Source organism: Vicugna pacos, unplaced genomic scaffold (assembly GCF_048564905.1).
Source record: "Vicugna pacos unplaced genomic scaffold, VicPac4 scaffold_20, whole genome shotgun sequence".
In the NCBI taxonomy this organism is placed as follows: Eukaryota; Metazoa; Chordata; class Mammalia; order Artiodactyla; family Camelidae; genus Vicugna; species Vicugna pacos.
The window spans coordinates 37,364,169-37,370,836 of NW_027328741.1; the positions used below are offsets into that span (position 1 = coordinate 37,364,169).

The following is a 6,668-nucleotide window of genomic DNA, read 5'->3' on the forward strand; positions in this document are numbered from 1 at the left end:
ATGCATAGTACTTAATATAAGCCAGGGCAGTTGTATCACTGACACAGATTCATTAATCCCCATAGCATCTCTACGAGGTGGGTACTACAATTATCCCCATTTTATTGGTGAGGAACTTGATAGACACAGAGGGTAAATGACATTTACAAGGTCGACAGCGAGAAACCAACACAGGTGTTCCAGCTTGAGTCTACGCTCTTGGCCACTTCTCTTTTTTTTTTTTTTTGGTGGTGGGGAGATAATAAGGTAATTCTGGTGGGGGGTGGGGAGGTAATTAGGGTTATATGTCTATTTTAGGGGAAGTGATGGGGGCTGAACCCAGGACCTTATGCTTGCTAAGCATGTGCCCCATCACTTGAGCTGTGCCCTCCCCTCTAGAGTCTATGCTCTTAGCTGCTAATCCTCACTGTCTCACATAGTAACTGTGGGGGAAGTACAGTTCATTCATTCACTCGTTAAACTCAGCCTTCCCGGTGCCTGAGATTCAGCAGTGAACAAGACAACATGTTTCCTGCCTTAAATGAGCTTGTCGCCTCCTGATATATTATCTTCATTTTACCCAGGAAGAAACAAGTTCAAGAAGATTAGCCTTTTCCTGTTAACACCGGAGGATACATGAGGTGCTTTATTTCAATTCTGCCATTTGACTTACACCATGGGAAGGGAAAGCTGCCTTGCAAATCCTGGAGCTCACAAACCTGTTAATCCTGAATTTTTTTTAACACTGTCCCTTACTTGATACTTGATCTGAGAAAGGATGAAGTAAACCTAAAAATGTTCTAAGAGAGCTTGTGGCTTATACAAGGTAACTAACCAGCCACTGTTTACTATCCTAACAGGAATCTGTAGGCATATTTCTTTTCTTTCTCTTTTTTCCTTTTCATGGGCAGCTTTTAAAAACCAAATCAAACCAACCAAACCAAATCACTGATAATTCAACAGCAGGTTCTAAATCACCCCCAAGACAGCAGCTAAACTCGGTTTAGACTTACAATGCGGTTTCTGGTGGTTGGATTGAAGAATGTATCTCTATCCTGAATATAAAAGTATTTCATGGAGCTCTTCTCAAATAGGGCAATGAAAAACTCTTGTTCCGGTTGTTGATACTTTCATCCACTTGGAGGACTTTCATCAAACAGCGGAAGTTATCAAAGGCTGAGGACCGGGTTTTCAAATCATTGGGCTTCAGAGGCAATATTATGTGCAGTATCTCAGCGTATGTACAGAACACCTCCCACAGGGGGTGTACTTTTGCAAATACAAGCTTGTCATCCAAAACCTATATTGGGAGAATGAAAACACAAACCAGGAAAATATTTTCACATTTTTAGTATACAGATTTTTCCTACGTTGCTGGTAGTTAAAGCACTTGTGCAAACACACACATATGTCACACTAGTAAAAGTGAAGATATAATAAAAATAGATTTGCAATCCATCATAAATTTTTGCCTTAAAGATAATTTCTTTGTTGAAATTACTGAAAAGTTTTTTAAATTCCTTACAGTTCCTTCATAAAATAACCAATGTTTTAAAGAAAAGCAAACTTGTTAATTTTTAGTCCAAATTAGTAACTAAAAATAGAAACACCAAAATATTCTTTGTAGTGGTATTGTAATGACAATTTTTTAAATTTCTGAAACCTAGAACTATTTACATATCTGTTCAATATATTGTTAAACAGCCATTAAAAGGGATTTAAAAGATTTATATTTATTGATATGGAATATATAATAAAAGGAGAAAACAAAAAAATGTGAAATAATAATTTTCCTTTTTGGAAGGGAAAAATATCTTCATTTGAACAAAAAAAAGTTTAGAAGGATTTTATGATCCTTTATATATAATTAAGGTACAGATGGTTTTTAATTCCACTGTTCTTTCACTTTCAATTTTGGGGGTAACTTTTTATAATAAAAAAATCTTTAAAAAGGTTCTTGCATAAATACATTAATAGATATATTTATGACTATATTCTCTGGCTATTAAAAAAGATCTCCTAGCTGTGGATCTGAAACTTACATTCCATAATGCAGATTCTGACTGACTCGCCTCCCAGCCCACAGCAAAGGCACGGCTAGTGTGACATGTTTCAAATACCATTCCAAGGAACATGCAGGCTCCCAGCCAATGGCTGCAAGGGGACTGACACTGATCTGGTTGCTCCCAGCTGCAGACCATCACAGATGATGTTAGATCCACAGGCTCATATTTTCTCTGTCAAAAGAAATCAGAAAATGTTAGGCTTTTACTTACACCAGGGAACAAGAATTTGTTTTCTTATGCAAAAAAATAACAACAAACCAATTTGAACCTGATGAAAAGACATTTACTCAAAACAGCACAGTAGCAATGAAGGTGCTCTGGCAGACAGGGACTTGTTGGATTCCTGTGAGTGCTGGACTCCTCACATGGAATTTCCTTGGCACTCCAGAAGGCCTGTGGTTGTCCTCATGGGTTTGTGGCCATAAGTGGCGCACAAAAGTCTCTGGCTTTGCCACAGTTTCAAAGCCTTTTTGGCTTATGAAAGGTTTTGCCCTCAAATGGAGTTTTCTTGAGTCCAGTCACTGATGTCATTTACCAGAGTTACAGTCCAGATCTGATATTCTAGACTCTTAATATCTTGCAGACATTCAAATGGTTCAGGTTTGGATGTGTATTCACCTCTGCAGGCCTGGACCAAGTCCGATAAAGACACCCGGACAAGTTCAGCAAAATACAAAGAAATTTTTCTCTCTGCAAGACTGAAATGTCTGTGAAGCTATAAAAACATCTGCACCTACAAAAACAGGGAACCAACTCATCAATAACATATCTATCCATAATGCATGGACATTCAAAATAAATACTGTATTTACTCCTATTAAATTCTATCTGGCTTTTGCCAAACTGTGTCCTAAACTGAAAGGAAAGTAGGTAAATGTAGAGAATTTTTTACCTTTTAAGAGAAAAAGGAACCCTCCTACTCGGTTGGTGGGAATGTAAATTGGTGCAGCCTCTATGGAGGACAGAAAAGAGGTTCCATAAAAAAATGAAAATAGACTTCCGTGTGATCCAGCAATCCCATTCATGGATATATGTTTGGAGAAAAATTTAATTCAAAAAGACACATGCACCCCAATATTCACAGCAGCACAATTTAAAATAGCCAAGACACTGAAACAACCCAAATGTTCACTGACAGATGACTGGATAAAGAAGTTGTGGTATATTATATATATATATATATGTATATATACATGTATGCATATATATACACACGCATATATACACATGAACACACACACAAATGGAATACTGTTCAGCCACTAAAAAATAAAATAATGACATTTGCAATAACATGGATGGACCTACAGGGTATTATGCTAAGTGAAATAAGTCAGAGAAAGAAAAACAAATATTCTATGTATTAACTTATATGTATATCTAAAAAATAAAACAAATTAATGACTATAATAAAACAGAAATAGACTCACAGGTACACAGAACAGACTGGTGGTTACCAATGGGGAGAAGGAGAAGAGGGGAGGCAGGAAGGGGTGAGGGGATTGAGAGGTAAAACTACTACGTATAAAATGGATAGGTTACAGGGCTGTATCATACAGCACAGGGAAATATAGCCATTATTTTATGGTGACTTTAAATGGAATATAATCTATAAAAATGTTGAGCCTCTGTTTTGTACACCTGAAACTAATATGATGCAAATCAACTACTCAATTACAAAATTTTTAATCAAAATTTTCTTTTCATATTATTTGCAATAAGTTAGAAGCCAGCACTGTCAATAGAAACATAGTGCAAGTCACAATTTTCCAGTAATCCCATTTAGAAAATAAAAAGGAACAAGTGAAATTAATTCCAGTAATAATTACATTTATCCCAAAATATCCAATATATTATCATTTCAAAAGTGTGATTGACACTTTTAAAACTTATTAATATTTTACATTATTTTTGTTGTACAAAGTCTTGAAAATCTATTATGTATTTTCCACTTATAAAACATCTCAATTCACAATAGCCACATGTGGCTGGTGTCTACCATACTACACAGACCAGATTACACCATTCACACTTCTGATAAATTAACTGCTCTTACTTATTTAAAAAACTTGCAGAAAACGGTTTAGATATTCCCTCTATCAAACAAAGCAACCTTGACAGGTGGGGATTATTTTCATTATTAAGTGAAAAATAAAGGTAAGAGAGCCATGCTTACATGTATGTTAAGGTAACAATACCTTCTTAATTCATTCAGGACTTTACAATCTTTCTTCATATGCCAAGGATTCACTGTCACTGCGCAATGTTTCTCACTACTATCATCTTTGTGATTGAGAGGCTTCGGATGACCCTGCTTTGTGCTTCTGTACATAAAGTAACAAAACAGAGAAAAAGACCTTATTAAAGATAATTTAGGGGGGAGGGTATAGCTCAAGTGAACGATCATGTTCTTAGCATGCACAAGGGCCTGGGTTCAATCCCCAGTAATTCTTCTAAAAATAAAATAAATAAATAAAAACCTAATTACCACCCCCCAGCAAAAAATTAATTTATTACTTTAATTAAAAGTTTAAAAAAGATAATTTAGTGCAGGCTTATCAGGCTACAAGAGCTACAATGAATGCCCCCACCCATTAATTTAGAAGAAGTCTCACAGTATTTCTCAACATAAAGGCTAAAATATAATTGAGAACACTTCCTGATGGTCAGCATCATTTTAACAAAAATGTAGATAATTACGTCCCTGTTGTCAAATTTCTGTCAGAGTTGGGCATGGAACATTTAGTTAGTAAAAGTGATTTTGCAGCTCTCTTTGAAAGAAATGCTGAGAAATGATCTTTTCTGTTGGAAATTAGCCTGCTTTTAAATTCTTCAGTAGGCATAAGTGTTTACAAACCAGGCAGGAACTGGATTATATTTTACATATACTTTAGAAACTGATTTGAATTTTGCCCTCTACCTGCAAGGCTATTTCTTAGGTAATAACATAAGCAGGCCACTATACTAAATTTTGTTTCCCTGTTTGCTTAATCCTCACAACAACTCTGTAAGCTGCTATTATTACCCCCATATAACAGATAAAGAGCTTGAGGCAGAAAATAATTTGGGTAACTTGGTAAATGGTGGAGCTGGGTAAGACTGCAGCCAGTCTGACACTCAGGTCCATTCTTCTCACCAATGTCTGATACTGCTACCTACATTCAGCAATGACCGCTAATTTCATATTTAAGTGTGTCATTTCTAAAAGTGCAAAGCTATATTAGTACTGCTGTGTAAATTATCCGTTTGAGATGTGATTGCCAAAAAAAAAAAAAGAAATAAAATCAGGGTGCCACTGAGGGGGGGCAAACTGCATATGGACGGACACAAGGGGACTTTGTGAGGACAAAGTTGCACAAATCTAGAAATAGCTAAAATGGCTGACTTGTACAATTATAATGTGTGAATTTTATGGCCTGTAAATTACACCTTAATACAGATATTAAATTAAGAAACTGGGATACAAAATTAAGACTAAAACACATATATAAATCACACAAAGAACAACAGGCAAATATCATTATTTACTGCACCATTGTCCTTGATGCAGCTTCCTATCCTCACCCATTCCTGAAAGGATGATTCATTTTTAAAATAGTCTTTTAATTTATTCAGCAAATAATTTTTGATTGCCTACTATGTACCCAGGACTAGTCTAGGCAGTTGGAATAGATAAATAAACAAAACAAAAGTCCTGTCCTCACGGAGCTTTGTTGGAGTCTAGCTGGGATGGGGGTGGAGATGACAATTCACACAACAGAGCAGCAGAGGAGGTGGCATGTTAGGAAAGAGGAACCATGGAAAAATCAAAAAAGGGCAAGGTAAAGAGAGTTTAGGGTATGGGATGAGGGTGATGTTGTATTAAATACCAGAGCAGGCCACACTGAGGACTGAGGTTAGAACTAAGACTTGGAGGTGAGAAGTCCCAGGTGGACGGAATAACCATCACAGAGGCCAGTGTGCACTTCGCATGTTCCAGAATGGGGGCACGGCTGGAGCTGCGGAGAAGGGTCAGTGCAGATCCTGTATGGCCTTGGAGGACGTTGTAAGGACTGTGGCTTTTACCCAGAGTGAAATGGGGAGGCACTGCGAAGGACGACACAATCTAACTTAGGTTTTCGAGGCTCACTTGACTGCCAGGTGAGAATAGTCGAAACGGGTCAGAGATGAAAGGAGGGAAGCCTCTGAGAAGGGCTGTGCAGGAGGAGAGGACAGTGGCTCAGGGTAGGGAAGCAGCAGTGGAGGCAGGAACCATGGTGAGAAGTGGCTGGGTTCTGGATATGTTTTAAAGGCAGTGTTAAACCAGATCTATTGACAGAATTCATATGGTATGTCAGTGAAAGTCAGAATAACCCCAAGTTTTTTGACCCAAGCAGCTGGATGGATTAAGTTTCCACTAACTGAATGGGGGAGGTTGCAGGAAGAACCAGTTTGGGGTGTAGGAGAACAAAGAGCTCAGTTTTTACACATGTTGCTTTTAAGATATCAGAGTTTCAAGTGAAGATGTCAAATCAGCAGAAGATTGTAAGAGTCCAGAGTTGGAGAGAAAAATTCTAGCAGGAGACAGAAATGTGGGAATCATGGGTCACACAGGTGGCACAGGAAGACATGAAACCCAGGTAC

General features: G+C 37.4%; 1 long non-coding RNA gene across 1 annotated transcript; it reads right to left on the minus strand.

Annotated features, from left to right (window-relative positions):
- Positions 1–1,049: 1,049 nt before the first annotated feature.
- On the minus strand, positions 1,050–4,343 carry LOC140693905 (uncharacterized). The gene is made up of 4 exons (XR_012069609.1): positions 4,244–4,343; positions 2,938–2,997; positions 2,022–2,216; positions 1,050–1,279 (listed from the first exon to the last, which is right to left on the minus strand). It is a non-coding gene; the product is annotated as an uncharacterized lncRNA (long non-coding RNA).
- Positions 4,344–6,668: the final 2,325 nt, after the last annotated feature.